At 42.6% G+C, this 18,792-nt stretch overlaps 1 protein-coding gene across 2 annotated transcripts in view; it reads left to right on the plus strand.

Annotated features, from left to right (window-relative positions):
- Nucleotides 1-18,792, plus strand: part of LOC123506444 — an 85,458-nt gene that overhangs the window by 8,927 nt on the left and 57,739 nt on the right. Inside the window, exon 1 of one of the 2 annotated variants that reach the window (XM_045258534.1) lies at nucleotides 8,080-8,214. The exons of the other annotated variant lie outside the window; for it this stretch is intronic. The gene's annotated coding sequence lies outside the window, so the exon portion shown is untranslated. Of the gene's footprint in view, nucleotides 1-8,079; nucleotides 8,215-18,792 lie in introns of those variants that run through there. 2 annotated transcript variants of the gene reach the window in all.

The following is an 18,792-nucleotide window of genomic DNA, read 5'->3' on the forward strand; positions in this document are numbered from 1 at the left end:
GACCAGGCACACACCACACACCGGGACAACAAGGTCACAACTCCTCGATTTACATCCCGTACCTACTCACTGCTAGGTGAACAGGGGCTACACGTGAAAGGAGACACACCCAAATATCTCCACCCGGCCGGGGAATCGAACCCCGGTCCTCTGGCTTGTGAAGCCAGCGCTCTAACCACTGAGCGTGTGTGTGTGTGTGTAAGAGCTCGGAACCTTCGGAACCATTCAAGGGCAACAAAAACGACTGAAAAAAGATGCACGAGTGCCGGTCTCCAAACGGGAATAAAAGAATTAGCCAAAAGAATGGGCTGAATGTTGTTGTTGCTGTATTATTATTATTATTATTATTATTATTATTATTATTATTATTATTATTATTACTATTATTATTATTATTTTTGTTATATTGTTATTGTTATCATCATCATCATCATCATCATCATCATCATCATCATCATCATCATCATCATACTACTACTACTACTACTACTACTACTACTACTACTACTACTACTACTACTACTACTACTACTACTACTACTACTACTACTACTCATAATTTCCCTACAGCAGTGCGAGGCTTTGCGTGATCCATTGCTTTTCTCTTGGTTGGGAAGAAGGTTGTGGAAGATCGAAGATGCTCGCAGGCTGAAGGATCGTCACAACATAACACCTACACTTGTTGCCACCACTGCCGGCTTCGCTGCAGGAAAGTGATATAAAAAGTGACGAAGTACCGCCTTGTGTCACGCTGGTTTTGGATTGCCGTTAAGTAGATCCCCGTGTCTGTAGAGGATCTGAGAGGGGAAGCGCCTGTTAGTAACGACCTAGAATTATGTGCGGAACTTTGCACAATACAGTACCGTGTGTGACCTACAGAGTGACAAGCATCCGTCAGTGAAGTGGGTGATTCAGCATGAAGTAAGACTTTGAAAGACCAAGAAAACATTTTTGTCATCATAAAGTTACATTATTTACTTACTGAAAAGGCGATACAAATATTTATGTACGCCATTTCCACATTTCCTCCCCATATTTCTTGTTGATAGAAATTGTCAATAACGTGCAGCACGCAGCCAGCAGACGGCCAGATAGGAGTGCGGCCACGCGGAACACACCACAGACTCCATACACAGGGACTCGTGAAGCTTTCTCTCGGCTCATGGAAGACTAGAGAGTTCAGGCATAAAGAAGGCTTAACTGCATGTATAGAGGCAGACTGAGGTGAAGGAAGGGGAGAGAGAGAGAGAGAGAGAGAGAGAGAGAGAGAGAGAGAGAGAGAGAGAGAGAGAGAGAGAGAGAGAGATTTTTTGCGTCTTATTTCACATTAAAAGAATACTAAGAGTAACTAATTAATAACAACAACAGTGACCTTGAAAAGCAGTGATCTTATCTTAAAAAGAGAGGAAAACAGTTCTCTCTCTCTCTCTCTCTCTCTCATTCGGAAGCAGATCCTCTTATTCGTTATTTGTACGTGTGTGTGTGTGTGTGTGTGTGTGTGTGTGTGTGTGTGTGAGAGAGAGAGAGAGAGAGAGAGAGAGAGAGAGAGAGAGAGAGCGCACGCATTACCTCATGTGGATACAAGCATCTTTGTGATTTGTCCTCCTCAGCTTGTTTCCTTCAGAATAGGTTGACACCATCACCACCACTACTACTAGTACTACTACCACTACTACTACTACTACTACTACTACTAGTACTACTATTGTTATATAAATAGTAGTAATAGCAATAGTAGTAGTAGTAGTAGTAGTAGTAGTAGTAGTAGTAGTAGTAGTAGTAATGGTAGCGGTACTAGTAATAGTAGCAACAGCAGTGGTAGACGAAGCAGTAGTTATAGTTCCAGTACAAGTAGAGGTGGTGGTGGTGGTGGTGGTGTCGGCCGGCAACGACCCGTCAGGTGGTCTTGACGGCCCAGCAGTCGTCTCACGGCAGTCATCCGCTGACACACAAACACACTAAACGTTCACACACACACACACACACACACACACACACACACACACACACACACACACACATGTGAATACGCCTACGAGAGTGAAAGTCAGTGTTTCCTCTCTCTCTCTCTCTCTCTCTCTCTCTCTCTCTCTCTCTCTCTCTCTCTCTCTCTGCCCTCGTATTGACGGATTTTAGGTCCTGTGTGTGTGTGTGTGTGTGTGTGTGTGTGTGTGTGTGTGTGTGTGTGGATGGGTGGCTGTATCTGCTTGTGAACTATTAAGGAAGTTTTCTTGTTTTCTTCTCCAGTTTATTTATTGCCATAGTTGCGGCCTGGCGATGTCTGGAGCAGCTTTTGCCTTACATTTCCACCTCTATATTCCTCAATGTTCCCTCCCACCCAATCCTCCGCTTCCTTCTTGTCTGTACTGCTCCTGGGCGTTTCCTTTTTGTTGTTTGCCTCCACCTCCTGCCCTTCCCTTCCTGTATCTCTCCCTGTCACTTCCTTACCTCCCACTGTATACTGCCTCGCCCTAAATATGCTGTGAGAATAACTAGTTGTGCTCCACGGACATAATTACATCCGACAGCCAGCCTTAGAGCACCATATGGCTATAGATATTGCTTCTTCCCTTTACTGGCTCTTGTGCATATCCCGCGGCCTGCTTCCTGCGGCTACAACCTGTGAGCCACTTTGCAGGGTGCCGCGGGGTTATAGGACGTTGTTTTAGACGCGTATAGTGCATGGGCGAGGAAGACAGCTTTGCCATGGTATCACTTTAGCTGGTGTTAGTTTCATTTTCTGTCGGTGGATTTCAGGAAGGGTTTGTATATTCTTCTTTTCCTCTCCATGAAATATTAGTATAGAGTTTTCATGAGTTTGTATTGAAAATGGAATGATTCTCTCTCTCTCTCTCTCTCTCTCTCTCTCTCTCTCTCTCTCTCTCTCTCTCTCTCTCTCTCTCTCAGTAGCCAGGATAGAACCAGATATATTGGGTTCAGGCTTGAAAAAAATAGGTTTAAGAATGAGATGGGAAGGAACTGGTTTTCAAATAAGATAGAAAGGTTGATGAATGGAACGTGCTCGGTAATGAGGTTAGTGGTAAGTCAATAGGGAGTTTGAAAAGGAAATTAGACATTATAAATGGGAATAATAGGTGGAAATAGGTAGTGAGGTTTCTTATCTCTCTCTTTCTCTCTCTCTCTCTCTCTCTCTCTCTCTCTCTCTGGGTTTATTGGAATCATCTTTGCTTCTGAGTGGCGCTGTAGTGAAGCAATGATGAGCTGCGGTGTCCCTCTGCTTTCCTTTATCCACTTTACTGCCGCTCTTCCCACTCGTTCACCTCCTGTCTCTAGTTTCAAGCCAGTATTTCTCCTCGTGACGATAAATGAAAGTTGAGAAAGGCAATGATGACAATTATGGTGGGTGAAATGTGTGAGTATTTAATTCCGTGGTCTTGTAAATGTGTGTGGGGGGAGGTGGATGTGTGTGTGTGTGCGAGTAAGTAGAAATGAGATGGCAGATTCATGGTGAGTATGTGAGTGAATGGAAGTACGATGTCTGATTCTCATATTTGCATCCGCGTGAATAATTACCAACTCCCAACTCTCTCTCTCTCTCTCTCTCTTTCTCGTGGCGTGCATTGGGCGTGTACAGTGCCTTTATTAGTGCTTTATTACTGTAGCTTATTTCACTGTTTCTTGTTGCTTTGATTTCTTTTCTTACTTTCTTTTTCTTTTTACTGTTTTCTTTTTTTTTTCTTTATTTTCTTTCTTCTTTCCTCTTTCTCTTTTCTTCTTTCTTTTCTTCTTTCTTTCTTTTTTTCTTTCTTATTTTCTTTTTCTTTCTTTTTCTACTTTCTACTTTTTCTTTCTTATTTTCTTTTTCTTTTCTCTTTTTCTTCTTTTTCTTTCTTATTTGTTTGTTTTTCGTTTTCTTCTGTTTCTTTTTTTCTTTCTTTCTTCCTTCCCTTCCTTCCTTCTTTCTTTCTTTTTTTCTTTCTTTCTTTGTTGTTGTTGTTGTTGTTATTGTTGTTGTTCTTCACTCTCTCACTGTGTCACATCGCGTCACCCGTCTAGCTCACCAATTACCTGCCCGTTTGTCACCACACCGCCACACACCAGACGGCTACTTCTCTGCCTCGCCTCAGCTTCCTCCTCTCCATGCATACTATACGTCCCTATATCTGTGACCTGTCTCATTATATTCGTTGTTCATATCACCGTACCTCACCTCTCATGGCGTGTCTTTAACGTACATCACCACACGTCAAAATATCTAACTCGTGCCGTACATGTCTCACTTCACCATACCTCGGTTAACCCCTTCAGCACTGGGACGCATTTTTACCGTGAGTTTTGAGTATGATTAGACGATTTTGTTTAGATTAGGAAGGTCTATAAAGGTCAGAAGATTAATGGATAGAGTCTTCACTACTTTGATCCCGTTCATTAGTTTCTGAAGCTGTGTAAAATCACCAAATAGTAAGTAAAATAAATATGAAAACGTGTCATGGTACTGAAGAGGTTGATAAGTTAGCGTAATCAATTATGTTCAGATTTTACCGCATTTCATTATTTTTTTCTTATTTTAGTGTCGTTACGCTTCACCGTTTCATACCGTGCTTCATTTTTCTTTTCCTTTTTTTTTCTTTTTCTGTACGTCTATTTTCTACCATGATATCAATTCTGTTTGCTGGATTTTTTTTTTTCAGGAAAGCTTACGTACTTATATCCATACATACATACATGCTTACATACATACATACATACATACATACATACATACATACATACATACATACATAACGCCATACCTTACGTAGTGTTGTGCCGCATAGATAGATAAATAAATAGATAAACAGATAAACAGATAAATAGCTCACAATTATCTTCAAAGTATGCATTTAAGTCAACTTAAACCTATATGCACCACTAACTTCTTACGGCTCACCACGACATGACACGTCACACCACACCACACCACACCACACCACACCACACCACATCACACCAAATCACATCACATCACATCACATCACATCACATCACACCGCACTACACCACACCATATCACACCGCACCACACCACACCACACCACCACTTTGCCAAGCCTCACCATACATCCGCTTGGCTTCTTATCCTCCACATCCTCCCACGCTCGCTAATGGGAAGCGTGGGAGCAGAGCATGTGATGATAAACAGCTGGAATAATTATACAGTGGAGAAAGTGGGACGGAGTTGGCAATTATCTGTTATTGGAGAGAGAGAGAGAGAGAGAGAGAGAGAGAGAGAGAGAGAGAGAGAGAGAGAGAGAGAGAGAGAGAGAGAGAGAGAGAGAGAGAGAGAGAGAGACGCTAAGTGAGATTTACTGGTGTAGCTTCTCACAAACAACCTCGTAATGACCAACAGGTATGCTGCTGCGTGCTTCTCCTTTGTGCTATCATTGTGAAAGGGAAGGAGATAAGAGAGAGAGAGAGAGAGAGAGAGAGAGAGAGAGAGAGAGAGAGAGAGAAAGGTGAAATTTAAACTACCACAACTACCATCAAATAAAATGTAGGTCAATTTCTGCCTTCATTATATTTAACACAGATCTGGGTGAAGTGTGTGTATTAGACTGAGGTGAGGCTGACGGGAAGGACAAGATATGTGAGAGCCTTCAGTCGTGGGTCGGTGTGGGTGATGGGAAGATAGAAGCTGCTGTAAGGGAGAGGCGGTGATGGGCTAAAGGAAACGGTAGGGGAGTCTTTGCCTTTCCTATCCTTACATGCATTACAGGAGCTTGTGGGGGAGAGAGGCGGTGATGGGCTGAAGGAAACGGAAGTGGAATTTCTGCCTTTTCTGGCTTACATGCCTTACTGGAGTACAATGCAGGAACTGGCGTGGTACGGGGGGGGAGGCAGTTATGGGAGGAGTCTTTGCTTCTACATAACTTCCAGAGTACAATACAATGCAACTCTATATTCGTAGCAGTTAAGTACGTACAATGAAAGTATGTATCTCAAATTATAAGAGAAACTGAAACTACAGCAGGCACAATAAACATAGCAAATGCATACAGATATACAGTATATATAAATATGTCAATAAGCAAGTCGATCATTTTTAACCTATCGCGTACTCAAAAGATCTTTCATTATTCCAATCTGACAGTTGTGGTCGTCCCCTAAAAACTTATTACTATTTACTGTAGCTCACCTCTATGCCTCGAAAGTCCTATCAGGGGGTGCGCACTTGTTCTTCCTCTGTGTTAGGGCTGGATTTGGCTGTGGGTGGCTAGAGATGAGAGCGAAGAGAGAGAGGGAAGAAAAATAGAAGTAACGGGCGACGGTGATGGTGTAGGTGTAGTTTTTAATCAGTGGTTGTTCTTTTCCCGGTGAGAGTGAGCAGCGTAATGGTGGGCGGGCGGGAAATACAACCCATGCGTCACCCCCACTTTCTAGATCAGGTTAACTCAACGCCCTTAACTTACGCAACAAATCACGTGTAAATCAACCAACTCGGCATTTTTTTTTTTTTTCATTCATCATGTCAGGTTAGGTAAGAATAGGAAAGGTTTTTGTTTTTAAGTCTGATTACATTATACTACTGTGACCTGACCTAACCGAGCTTACTATCTAAAAAAGTAGCTGGAATTTGACTATGCTATTCAATTTAACTTAACCTAATCAATCTTATCCAGGTAAAAAGTAGCTGAGACTGATTAAATTTGACCAGATTATACTATTCAATCTAACTTAACCTAACCAATCGTAAAAGAAATAATTGAGTTTTGGTTGAATTTGACTAGATTATACTACTCAGTGTAACCTAACCTAACCTAACCTATCTTACCTATCATAGAAAATAATTGAGATTGGTTAGATTTGACTAGATTATACTACTCTATAACCTCACCTAACCAACCTTACCGAATTAAAAAGAATGGCTGATAATGGTTAGATTTGGCTAGATTATACTATTCAATCTAACTTAACCTAACCTAACCTATCTTACCAGTCCAAAAAAGTTAGATTTGGCTAGATTATACTACTCAATCTAACCTTACCTAACTAATCTTACCCTATTAGAAAAGTAGCTGATATTGGTTAAAATTGACTAGATTATTACACTACCTAACCTAACCTAGCCTTACCATGCAATCTTACCCAATTAAAAAGATAGTTGATATTGGTTAGGTTTGACTCGATTAGACTACTCAAACCTAACTTAACCTAACTTACCCATCTAAGAAATAAGAAAATAGCTGAGATGAGTTTACGTGTCTCCTTCTATCTCTCTGTATGTTTTGATATGGAACTACATAATCTGAGAAAAAAGAAACCTCGGAATTCATGTCTGTCTTAACCCATTACACGCATCTTTCACTTCACTGTTGTGTTTGTGAAGTGCAGCTGTTTACAGAAATCCACGTTTTGCGAGAAGAATAACCGCTCTTGTTGGAAATAAACCTGCTATCGTCATCCATACATCTGTTGAGCATGCCGGAGAAATAGAGGGGGAGTTATAGCAGGGAGGATGAAAGGAGGAAGATAAAGAGTTACTGCAGGATAGAGGGAAGAGGATCAATCGTTACAAAGACGAAGGGAAGGGGAAAGTAAGGAAGAATGATAGTTTCCGCAGAGAGGGGAAGGAAAGATTAACGGAAGAAGAGCATTAAAGAAAGGACAGATAATAAGAAAAGTGGAATTAGATAAGAAAGGAAGGTAAAATGGCTGGGAGGGAAAGAGAGCAAGAGTAGGTACATGTAAGATAAGAAGGAATTAGATAAGTCAGAGTCAGGCAGGTAAAGAAAGAGGCAGGTAAGGAGGAAAGGTGTGGCGATGATATAGGGCGAAGATAGAAAGTGCCTGGTTCAAAGGGAGGGAGGAATGGAGGAGGGGGAGGGGGGAGCGAGACTGCTACAGCATTCCACCACTTAGGTAAACCTCACTCTCTATTTTAATCGTCTGAACACAGCATTTAATTATTTTCCTTCTTTAAAAAATGTCACGTAAGTTCTGTTTCATATTCTTAGCACTTAGAGAAATGTGCGTTTATGTTTTAGGCTTTGAGGTGTAGGCAGGTACACGCAAATTGGCAACCGTGGGCGTCATGAGTATATATAAGGCGCGTGGAATATGGCGGAGGCTTCAGGTTGTGTTAAGGGGTCGTTACGGAGGGAACGCGCGCATGTGTTGGCCTATGAACACTGAGTGATCCTCCTGCTCCTGCTTCCTCACCGCCTCTTACATCCGTGGTTCCCTTACTTGTGTCTAATACCCTGACTATTGAAGGTATGTGTATTACATTACCACGTGGCCACATGAAGATAACCTTAGCTACTTAGAGATGCGGCAGGATCAAACCTCAACTACACCACCTGAACATAACCTAACACATTTGCGGACCTCACTTTACTCCCCAAAAGTAGCATGTCTGATCTTTATATGTGGGTTCACCAATGTGGATGTGTATGGGTGCAGTAGAATCGGTCATTGGGTTGTTGGTGGAGTCAGTGAGGGACTGTAAGAGAAGATTAGAGAAATTTATCGAAGTGTTAAATAGTGTTGAGTTTGTATTAGTGATGTAATTCACCACGGTCGTCTGCTGGTCACCCAACCAGTCTTCCCCATTACGGAGCGAGCTCAGAGCTCATAGACTGATCTTCGGGTAGGACCTAGACCACAACACACTCCACACACCGGGAAAGCGAGGCCACAACCCCTCGAGTTACACCCCGTACCTATTTACTGCTAGGTGAACAAGGGCTATACATCAAAAGGCTTGCCTATTTATCTCGCCGCTTCCCGGGAATCGAAACCGGGGCCTCTCGATTGTGAGTCGAGCGTGCTAACCACTACACTACGCGGTGTGTGTGTGTGTGTGTGTGTGTGTGTGTGTGTGTGTGTGTGTGTGTGTGTGTGTGTGTGTGTGTGTGTGTGTACGCACTCTTGAGACTCACCTGTAGGCATATAGGTTTCTGGAATTGGTTTCTCACATTGGCTTGGTTGTGTCACGTGTGCGGCTTGAGGCTTCTTCCTCGCCAACCACACTATCGTCTCTGCTTCAGTGTACCAGTTAATTTAGTTACGAGTTGCTTCAGTTTAACAGCGACTGTAAAGTTTTGCTTAGTTTTATTTGATTTATTTTGAAGTGAAATGAGAAATCTTGCCAAGGGAAGCAAACACAATTAAACAAAAAGGCCCACTTAGATGTCAGTTCCCGAGCAGGTCTGAGAGAGTTAGCTAGTGTTACTTATACATCGATGTGAATATTGTGTGGTGTGACTTTCTTAACGTCACGCTGCCGATCACGATGCTGAGAGAAAGTTTATTCTGTTGTCCTCTTCGTCTTCTTCTTTTTCCTCCTCCTCCTTCTCCTCCTCCTTCTCTTCTTCTTCTTCTTCTTCTTCTTCTTCTTCTTCTTCTTCTTCTTCTTCTTCTTCTTCTTCTTCTTCTTCTTCTTCTTCTCCTCCTCCTCCTCCTCCTCCTCCTCCTCCTCCTCCTCCTCCTCCTCCTCTTCTTCTTCTTCTTTTTCTTCTTCCTCTTCTTCTTTTCTTATTGTTGTTGTTGTTGTTGCTGTTGTTCCTAGTAGTAGTAGTAAAAGCAGAAGTACTACTACTACTATTATTATTATTATTATTATTATTATTATTATTAGTAGTAGTAGTAGTAGTAGTAGTAGTAGTAGTAGTAGTAATGGTGGTGTTGATGGTGGCGTTGGTAGTGTTTTTGTTATGATTTTTTTTTTTATCTTAATAGAATCCTGAAAACAAAATAATTGAAATAGAAAATAAAATGAGGTCACGTGTCGCTGCGCATTCTCGGAGTAAAGCTGGACATTACCAAAACTCATATTCAAAGGAGGATTCCAGACTGACTGACTGAATACTCAAATTAATAGATAGATGAGTTAATAAATGGAGAAATGATTGTCTATCTATCTATCTGGTTGACTGGATGATTGGTTAACTGTCTGGATGAATGGATGGGTGGTTAACTGTCTGGCTATCTGGATGCGTGGAGGCTTGCATGAGTGAATGAGCAAGGGAAGGACTGTCTATATTAGAGAGCGTACATCACTTATGGTTTAGGCTGGCGGTGTCACGGTGCTGGTGTGAGGGTGGCTGGGTGAGGTGTGTTGTGTTTTGCGTGATAGTATCTGGAGGGATGTGAAGTTGTGATGTTGAGAGAGAGAGAGAGAGAGAGAGAGAGAGAGAGAGAGAGAGAGAGAGAGAGAGAGAGAGAGAGAGAGAGAGAGAGAGAGAGAGAGAGAGAGAAAAGTAAATGAAGTAAAGATGGGAAGGAAACACGAAAATAAAGGAAATTACATCAAACCGAAGAAGAAAGGAAATAAGAGGAAAGAAGGAAGATATGAAAATAATTATACAAGACTTAAAAAAAATAATGAATAAGAACAGGGAAAATAAAGTAAGGTTGGGAAGGAAACAAAGAAAAGAAAACGAAATAGACAAGAAAAACGGAAATAGGGATTGAAAAGAGATAGATAGATAGATAGATAGATAGAGAGAGAGAGAGAGAGAGAGAGAGAGAGAGAGAGAGAGAGAGAGAGAGAGAGAGAGAAAGTCATAGTTATTAGTGCATGTCTGCCGGAAATAGTAGTGGTAATATTAGAATTTTAACAGTTAGTCGCAGGTTTCATTGCTGTCGCTTTCTTTCACGCTCGCTGTTAACTGTTTATCTCACTCCCTTTGTTGTGTCCCGTCATGATTCCCTCCTCCATTCCTCACTTTCATCTCTTCTTAGTATATATTTTTGTTAAATTTTCTCTGATCTTTCCGTTTTCTATTCTATCTTATCTTTTTCTCTGCTTTCTTTCACGCTCGCTGTTAACTATTTATCTCAATCCCTGTGTTGTGTCTCGTTATGATTCCTTCCTCCATTCGTCACTTTCATCTCTTCCTAGTATATATTTTTCTCTGATCTTTTCGTTTTCTATTTTATCTTATCTTTATCTTGGTGTTCGTTAATGTTTTGTTTATTCATGTATTTTTAAGGCTTTGTAATTCATGTTTTCCTTTCACTATATCGATCAATCTCTTAACCCCTTGACTACTTTCCATATTCATTCTGGTTACTATTTGGTGATTTTATACACAGCTTCAGAAACTTATGTGGGGATTAAAATAGGGAAGACTCTGGCCATTAATCTTCTCACCTCCACAGACCCTTCCTAATGTAAATAAAATCGTTTACTCACACCCAAAGTCATGGTAAAAAAGCGTCCCAATACTGAAATTTATTCGTAAATAAATCATCTCCAAACAACTTCACATATTTATTTATTACTTTTTAAACTACATTTTTCCCTTTTATGTAGGAAAGGAACCAGCCAAAGACAACAAAAATTGATTAAAAAGGCCCATTGAGATTCGATTGTATCTCTCTCTCTCTCTCTCTCTCTCTCTCTCTCTCTCTCTCTCTCTCTCTCTCTCTCTCTCTCTCTCTCTCTCTCTCTCTCTCTCTCTCTCTCTCTCTCTCTCTCTCATGTCGTTACGTTACGTTGCTCTGTACCAATAATTATCGTCATCTGCATTATCGTATTATTCTAAGTAGGTCATCAGGTTAGTAGTTAGCAAGAGTTCTCCCATTGAAGGCACATGATGCAGGCTAAACTACCACTAGAATACCAAAAGCTCCCTTGAGAACCCCAGTGAATGCAGTCGAGGTGAATGTGGATTGGATTGGGTATAGTATCACACAGACAGGTTTATCCGGATATCAGTGTCGTCTTATCATTGGTGGTGGTGATCTGCAGGCAAGGGGTTGTTCACCAGCAAGGCTCATTCAGTACAGATTAGTAAATAAATGAATATGTAAGTAGAAGAGGTAGGTAAAATTGAAATGTTGCTCATGATAACGTTGATATGGAACGAAGGAAAAAAAACGACGGTTCGTGACACACACACACACACACACACACACACACACACACACACACACACACACACACACACACACACACACACACACACACACACACACACACACACACACATATTCTCTCTCTCTCTCTCTCTCTCTCTCTCTCTCTCTCTCTCTCTCTCTCTCTCTCTCTCTCTCTCTCTCTCTCTCTCTCTCTCTCTCAGGCTACTTGTGTTTTACCAACTAAATATTTGGGAATGTTATTGCACCACTTTCTTTTACACAAATGAAACATGTCGGAGGAGCGATCAAGAGAGAGAGAGAGAGAGAGAGAGAGAGAGAGAGTACTTCCACATGACACTCAATTAGTTTTTAGTGCAATTTGATGATACACTAAAGAGAAAGTCTTGGAACACACAACAGCCTTCTCTTCTACCTCCTTCATCCCTCCCTTATCTTTCCTCCTTCCTGCTCTCTCTCTCTCTCTCTCTCTCTCTCTCTCTCTCTCTCTCTCTCTCTCTCTCTCTCTCTCTCTCTCTCTCCGTTCATGTTAATCTCCTGCCTCGTTTTTTTCTTTTCATCTTCAAGTCAATTTCTTTTCTTCATTTTCCTCTTTCCTCCACCTCATTTTCCTCATTTTCTCATTGCAACACTTTTCATCCTTCGTTTTTCTTACTTCTTTATTTTTATTTCCTTTTCTCTTTCTTGTTTGTTGGTCCATACTCGTGTTTTTCTTAATTTTTCTTTCTTTTCATAATTATTTCTCTCTCATCACTTTCTTTTTTTTCTCTCTTCTTTTTTCTTATTATATTCATTTTCTTGGTTTTTCCTCCTTCATTCCGCCCTTTACTTCCTTCTCTCCCTCTTTTTCTTCTTTCCTTCACATGTCTAAGTCCTTTTCTTTCCCTCATTATTTCTTTTCTTGCTTCACTTCCTCTCTTTTCGCTCATTCTTCTCTTTTCCCCTTTATTTCAGTATTCCCTCCTCTCTCTCTCTCTCTCTCTCTCTCTCTCTCTCTCTCTCTCTCTCTCTCTCTCTCTCTCTCTCTCTCTCTCTCTCTCTCTCTCTCTCTCTCTCCTCATATGTGATGTCACACCCCGCTTAGCGCAGAATGAATGGGCGAATTAATGCAAGTCACCATAAGGAAGTGTGTGTGTGTGTGTGTGTGTGTGTGTGTGTGTGTGTGTGTGTGTGTGTGTGTGTGTGTGTGTGTGTGTGTGTGTGTGTGTAGGAAAGCTAAACGAAAAATAGAGCTGAAAAGTCTGCTTCGTTTTTTTGCTATCGAATAAGTTGAATAGAAAATCTGAGTCTGACACCAGTGTAGTTGATGATTCACGGTATAGGAAGGCAGGAAAAATAGAAACAGGCAGAAATCCAATGTTGACCAGTGAAAGGCGTGAAAGAGTGAAGGAACTGATTAACTCTTGTGCAGTGAAGTTATGGGAAGAAGAAGGCAAACAGCAATTTGTTAGCGACAGTAGTGCCACCATGGTTGAAAATAATGGACGCAAGATTATAGCGGGTAATGACACTCAGGACAGTCAAAAGGAGAATTGAGGCGAAAAAACTTCAGTCTCCACTCTGCTTAGTAAGGATGTATGAGTGGAGCTTCCATCTCGCACATATATAGGAGCCCGGACGGATACGATCATACGCAAGTACAGAATTAGCGTCTTAGACGTGCAGAAAAATATAGAGAAAACGACACGGAACGCATAATTAGTTCGTGTGTGTATGTGTGTGTGTGTGTGTGTGTGTGTGTGTGTGTGTGTGTGTGTGTGTGTGTGTGTGTGTATGTGTCCAGTATATAGGACTGAGGCTTTCTCGTCTACGTAAGTGAACCACATGCTGCAAACCACAGACACGGCACGGGTTCTGGAGCTTCCTAGTAGAGGGTGGGCGGTAAGTGGGAGGAGGAGCTCAGAATAAGAAGTGTAAAGAAATGTAATAGCGGTAATGATAGTGTACGATAGTTATTCTCCTCAGAACACGGGGACGAGATAACAGTGCCATTATATATAACTGATACCTTCAAGTTTGTACAGTATACTTCTACAGTCTTGCTCTGAAACCTGCAGCAAATGTGTGTGTGTGTGTATGTGTGTATTTTTTTCCCCATCACAAATTATTATCATTATTTTTTGTAGACAATCCAACACCATACAAATAAGTAGATTCAGTAGACCTTTTTGATAGCAATACATTAGTGTGTCGCTAAGTTTAAAGTAACGGGAACAGTTAAACCATTCAGGGAGTGAAAGCATCAGCCAGTGTGCAGCGTTACCACGTCCGCTCCTTCTCTGCGGCATATTCACTGTGACAGGGCTGGTGACAGTGGCTGAAGAGCGCTCGGTCCACTTCTATTTTCACACCAACGAGACTGAATCTAGGTAGGAATCCAACATCAGCTATTTAACGTATGGTGGCCGATAGCCTGCATGCTGGAAGAGAAAAGCAAGAACACACACACACACACACACACACACACACACGATGGGAAAGTATATACATATTATCAGAAAAGCGAAACGTAACCATTCATGTCGCGTATTTAACAACCCACGGGCGGCGGCACTTGAGGGCACGGAGTAGGTTGTTACTGTCCTGTTTCACTGTTTGTTTCACTGTTTCACTGTTTGATCTGCTGCAGTCTCTGACGAGACAGCCAGACGTTACCCTACGGAACGAGCTCAGAGCTCATTATTTCCGATCTTCGGATAGGCCTGAGACCAGGCACACACCACACACCGGGACAACAAGGTCACAACTCCTCGATTTACATCCCGTACCTACTCACTGCTAGGTGAACAGGGGCTACACGTGAAAGGAGACACACCCAAATATCTCCACCCGGCCGGGGAATCGAACCCCGGTCCTCTGGTTTGTGAAGCCAGCGCTCTAACCATTGAGCTATCGGGCGTGTGTATGTGTGTGTGTGTGTGTGTGTGTGTGTGTGTGTGAGAGAGAGAGAGAGGGGTGTGGGGTACAGGAATGGAGGCATAGTTGGATGAACAGGAATAAGATGAAGACGTGGAGGAGGAATGTGCAAGCCAGAAACAGAGAGAGAGAGAGAGAGAGAGAGAGAGAGAGAGAGAGAGTGGGTGGAGTCTGTAATAAGATGGATAGACTTTCACGTATTCTGCATGGTTTGATCGACACACACACACACACACACACACACACACACACACACACACACACACACACACACACACACACACACCACGAAGGAGGTCGAGTCATTTTCCTCCCATTTCTTGTAGACCTTCCTGTCACCTTCCTGCGTGGCCGAGCAAGACAATGTACACATGGGTATTACATTTCCTGTGTCGTTTTGTGTGCGTATACACCGGGACTATTATGTTGTGACTGGTGCTTTGTGTGTGCGTATATGCGTGTGCGTGTATGGATGTTTTTGTTGCTGCGCCCGGGGCCGTGTCTTCACTGCTCTCTGGGGCCGTGTTTTCTATCCCTCCCCTCGACCTAAGCCAGTGGTTGATAAAGGAAGGGTCACAGGGGCGGAGGGGGGACACTTAGGTATGTCTCGTTAGCAGGACTCAAGTAGGTTAGCAGGACGGAAGCAGGACGAACCACCCGAATTAATGACTGGGAAGGTTATTGGAAGGTGGGGTATCATAAGCTTAGGTATTTTGAGTTTGGTTTTAGTGTGGTAGTTTGTTACGCTTGTTGTGTGTGGTTTTGGTGTAATGTACCGTGCAGCAGGCAAACCGTCCACCACACAGGGACTAGAGTGAAAATGTGGTGATATACTCGTGTTTTGTCTTGTGATTTGGCCTCTTATGTTTTATTGTAGTTGGTGACTACTGCTACTACTATATAACAACAACAACAACAACAACAACAACAACATTACTGCTACTACTACTACTACTACTACTACTACTACTACTACTACTACTACTACTACTACTACTACTACTACTACTACTACTACTACTACTGCTACTGCTGCTGCTGCTGCTGCTGCTGCTGCTGCTACTGCTGCTGCTGCTGCTGCTGCTGCTGCTGCTGCTGCTGCTGCTGCTGCTGCTGCTGCTGCCAGCTGCAGCAGCAGCTGCTGCTGCTGCTGCTGCTGCTGCTGCTGCAACTGCTGCTGCTGCTGCTGCTGCTGCTGCTGCTGCTGCTGCTGCTGCTGCTGCTGCTGCTGCTGCTGCTGCTGCAACAACTGCTGCAACAACAACAACAACAACAACAACAACAACAACAACAACAACAACAACTGCTGCTGCTGCTGCTGCTGCTGCTGCTGCTACTGCTGCTGCTGCTGCTGCTGCTGCTGCTGCTACTACTACTACTACTGCTACTAATACCACCACTACTTTTGCTGGTGCTGCATTTGAGTCTATCATAATGTGGCTTTCTCTTGTCATGAGTGTGCCAAAACCTGCCTGAAAATACGTCTCTCTCTCTCTCTCTCTCTCTCTCTCTCTCTCTCTCTCTCTCTCTCTCTCTCTCTCTCTCTCTCTCTCTCTCTCTCTCTCTCTCTCTCTCTCTCTCTCTCTCTCTCTCTCTCTCTCTCTCTCTCTCTCTCTCTCTCTCTCTCTCTCTCTCTCTCTCTCTCTCTCTCTCTCTCTCTCTCTCTCTCTCTCTCTCTCTCTCTCTCTCTCTCTCTCTCTCTCTCTCTCTCTCTCTCTCTCTCTCTCTCTCTCTCTCTCTCTCTCTCTCTCTCTCTCTCTCTCTCTCTCTCTCTCTCTCTCTCTCTCTCTCTCTCTCTCTCTCTCTCTCTCTCTCTCTCTCTCTCTCTCTCTCTCTCTCTCTCTCTCTCTCTCTCTCTCTCTCTCTCTCTCTCTCTCTCTCTCTCTCTCTCTCTCTCTCTCTCTCTCTCTCTCTCTCTCTCTCTCTCTCTCTCTCTCTCTCTCTCTCTCTCTCTCTCTCTCTCTCTCTCTCTCTCTCTCTCTCTCTCTCTCTCTCTCTCTCTCTCTCTCTCTCTCTCTCTCTCTCTCTCTCTCTCTCTCTCTCTCTCTCTCTCTCTCTCTCTCTCTCTCTCTCTCTCTCTCTCTCTCTCTCTCTCTCTCTCTCTCTCTCTCTCTCTCTCTCTCTCTCTCTCTCTCTCTCTCTCTTTTCCTGTGATAAATTCTCAGGCATTGTTTAGTGTGTAAGGCGAGGAAGAACCTGCCTCATTCTCACGACGCGCTGATCTTGTGAATCTCGCGACTTGTGAAGAAAGTATTGTACCAGAGTTTCTCTTAAAGCAAACATTGATGCTGGAGTTAGTAGTGTAGTGTACTGGAGGGTCACTGAATACATTAAACTGGGGAAACAAACACGATTTTTTTTGTTTTGTTTAAGAAAGGAAGTCTGGCCAAAAACGACTAAACAAGAAGACCGGGTTATTAGATGCCAGTCCTCAAGTAGGTCTGAGAGTTGCTAAAAGAATAGGATAAATGTTTTGAAACCTTCTTCTTAAATTACTTTAGGTCATAGTAAGATGATTGAGAGGACTACTTGGAAATGTGTCGGCAAATAAATGAGACAAGACAAATCATAAGTCATTACATACAAAGGAATACAATGAAAGGAATAAAAGACAAGATATGGATTTCTCAGCCTGACATACTGACCCTACTTGCTGCCTTAATTCTTGCCGCGGGAAAGTCGGAAATGCCATTGAATTGAAACTCACCCATCCCACTGCCCTCTGTTCCTTTGCCTTTCCAACCTTCCCCCGTCCTTTTCACTTCCTTGAATAACAAGTACTTATTAACCCCTTCAATACTGGGGCACATTTTTATCTTGAGAATTGTGTACGATTAGACTATTTTATTGACATTATGAAGGGTGTATGGAGGTCAGAAGATTAATGGCTAGAGTTTTCACTATTTTAATCCTTATTAAGTTTCTGAAGTTGTATAAAATCACCAACTGGTAAGCAGAATGAATATGAAAGCGCGTCATGGTACTGAAGGGGTTAATATCGCTCGTTTTCTAGTAATTCCTGGTACTACGTGTCTTCATATTTTGATTTTTCGAGCCAAGAGACAGATGACATGAGACATGGACACGTACAAACTCAATATTTACATAGATCTTTACGAACTAACCAATTTTGTCGTCTATATTAGTGGTTTCATTTAGAGTTTCTTACCAGTGTCCTACATTTTCTTATGAAGTTCAATTCGATTTTGCTTTTCTGTATGAATTTACAGTATTGAATCGCATTAACTACTTTTTCCTTTCCATGTGCAAATTGTTAACGAGGATCCTTTCCGTTACTCCTCAAGGAAATTGCCTTTCACTGTTCAGGTGTGTGTGTGTGTGTGTGTGTGTGTGTGTGTGTGTGTGTGTGTGTGTGTGTGTGTGTGTGTGTGTGTGTGTGAAGTAGCCCATAAGGAAGCCTGCGAGTGACACACAAACACATATGGATCACTCACCATATGTCAGCCACCACCACCACCACCACCACCATTTAACTATAGTTTGCTTACCAATCTGTTCGCCTTGCCCTCTCCCTTGTCTTCCCTCCCCCTCCTGACTTGGTGACGGTCTCTTTAACACTCTTTGGGAAATGTGTCACGCGGAAAACACTGCGGCGCGAGGCGTACTTCTGCGGCGGGATGCTCAGCGAAGCGGGCAAGGTTGAGTGGAGTGGTTGTGGAAGTGCGTACGCGGTTACTGACTGTAAGTGGAAAGGTTCAAGGGTGTGGTTGGTGTAGGTGGTTCTGGCAATGCCTGGGAATCGTGGTGATAATGGTAATTGTGTGCGGTATATATATAGTGTACATAAGAACATAACGTAAGAACATAATAACGTAAATAATGAAGACTGCATGAAGGCATCAATCAGTCTCTCCCCATTCGGTGGCAATGTTCCGAGGTGTGGCGGAGGTTTGACAATGTTGTTTGTGATTGGAGAGCCATTCCCGGACGCTTAACTCTACCGAGCAGTGGTCTCTCCTCTTCACGTACTGTATTACTACTAATCCCTCTCGCTCAACCAGAGGCTAAAAGTTTTTCCTCCCACACATG

Source organism: Portunus trituberculatus, chromosome 20 (assembly GCF_017591435.1).
Source record: "Portunus trituberculatus isolate SZX2019 chromosome 20, ASM1759143v1, whole genome shotgun sequence".
NCBI classification, from domain to species: Eukaryota; Metazoa; Arthropoda; class Malacostraca; order Decapoda; family Portunidae; genus Portunus; species Portunus trituberculatus.